The sequence below is a fragment of the Lathyrus oleraceus genome, chromosome 4, assembly GCF_024323335.1.
Source record: "Lathyrus oleraceus cultivar Zhongwan6 chromosome 4, CAAS_Psat_ZW6_1.0, whole genome shotgun sequence".
NCBI lineage: Eukaryota > Viridiplantae > Streptophyta > Magnoliopsida > Fabales > Fabaceae > Lathyrus > Lathyrus oleraceus.
In genome coordinates this window covers 33,610,373-33,612,051 of record NC_066582.1, presented here as the reverse complement: position 1 = coordinate 33,612,051, position 1,679 = coordinate 33,610,373, and the positions used below count along the sequence as shown (strand labels likewise).

Here is a 1,679-nt window from a genome sequence, read left to right as displayed (position 1 = left end):
TCAGGCAACTTACTTGCAAGCTGGGAATGATAGATATCCATTCACCAGCTTGAGGGGGAGTGTTGTAAATATTAGATTGTAAATAATAATTATTTCTATTAGTAATGAGGCCCATTAGTCAAAGCCTATTAGATTTTCTATTCTCTCTTATTTAAAGCATGTAGATGTAACATGTAAGAATCACTTTTTAATATATCAGTAAAATATTTTACAACAATATCTAACTGAGTAAATCATCTACTCAACTGAATAAACCATTTTACATGTTACAACACTTGGAGGTATTTCTACAATTAGGAGTTTGGATATAAATCTGATGGTATAAATGATGCCGACATTGGAAGCAATGATAGTAACTTGAGCTTCACATTCTTGTTCATTTTCTCAGGGAACCATAATGCTCAACCTCTACAAGCTAATGCAGTTTATTACTATACCAAGTCAAGTAGCTTGTTTCGATGTTTCAAGTTCAAGTCACCACTGTCGTCTTTGTCAAAATGAACCCCGCACCTTCATTCTAGTTTTGCCTGAGAGAATAATGAGACAAAAATAAGAGGTATAAAGACAGTACTGTTAACATTCATTTCCCGAAACAGAAATAAATTTCAAGCACCTGGCATTTGTCTAAGGAAGGAAAGTACTTAGGTCTTCCAAGTCATCATTGGAAGAAGAAACAGTGTTGTTGTCCAGTGTCGAGTACAGAGTTTTGCCACCATTAACCACCTTTTCATTTTTCTTATCCTCCTGAAATAAACAACAAAAACATAAATGAACTTATAAACTATCCAAAAATAATTACAAGAGAGTTGTATAGAAGTGATAAACATCTTACAAGCTCAGATTTGAGCAAGTCAATCATCTCTTATAAATCTGAGATATGATGTTTTAGTGCCTGAAAAAGTAGAAAAAACTTAGTGAGATACAAGTAGTCAGTCTCAGTTTTTAAGAAGTAATTGCATTTGCTTTATCACCTCTCGTCTTTGAAGCTCCATAGACCGAGCCAATGCTTGTCGTCGTGTCAACAAGCTTTTGGGCCTCATAGCCTATGGCTTCATATTCAAACCAATCTTCCTAAACCAAAATCTCTCTTCATTAGTTAGAGTCTCCAAATCGGTTGGAAGAACAATTAGTTTTTGCCTCTCGGTCAGGGTTTTGGTGACGACAGGAGGTAAGAAGTCATTGCCCCTATAAATTACAATATATTCCTTATTTCTAGAAAGAAGAGTTCCCCCAGTCAGTTTCTGCAAAAGCATGAAATGCAAACCCCATAAGTTTGAAGAAAGGAATAATTTATTCGCTCAAATATTGCCGCAGGTAAACTTTGAACAAGAACTGTCAAAGCATTTAAGTTTCAAGTGCCAACAATTCATACAATCTTACAAGACTAAGAAATGTGGTGGTTAGCTTTCAAAATGCATGAGAATTACAAAGGTATAGCTACAGTCAATCTTTTGGGTATTATTAATTAAACGAGTCATGATGCTGAATTCTGATAATGGTATTGAAAACACAATAATTTCAATGTGATTGTGAACCAAAGCAAAGGCAAACGCCATGAAAGTCACACAAATTTCGATATTAAGGGTATCCATTCCATTGACTTAAGTCATCGGATTCAGTAAGCATTAACTACAAAAAGCAGAGATGTCGTACTTGTACCGTTTTTTACACTTCATTGT

The 1,679-nt window shown here is 34.8% G+C and overlaps 1 long non-coding RNA gene across 1 annotated transcript; it reads right to left on the bottom strand.

The window, feature by feature from the left end:
* Positions 1–216: 216 nt before the first annotated feature.
* Positions 217–886, bottom strand: LOC127135132 (uncharacterized). The gene is made up of 3 exons (XR_007808432.1): positions 833–886; positions 614–744; positions 217–517 (listed from the first exon to the last, which is right to left on the bottom strand). It is a non-coding gene; the product is annotated as an uncharacterized LOC127135132 (long non-coding RNA).
* Between the last annotated feature and the right edge of the window lie 793 nt (positions 887–1,679).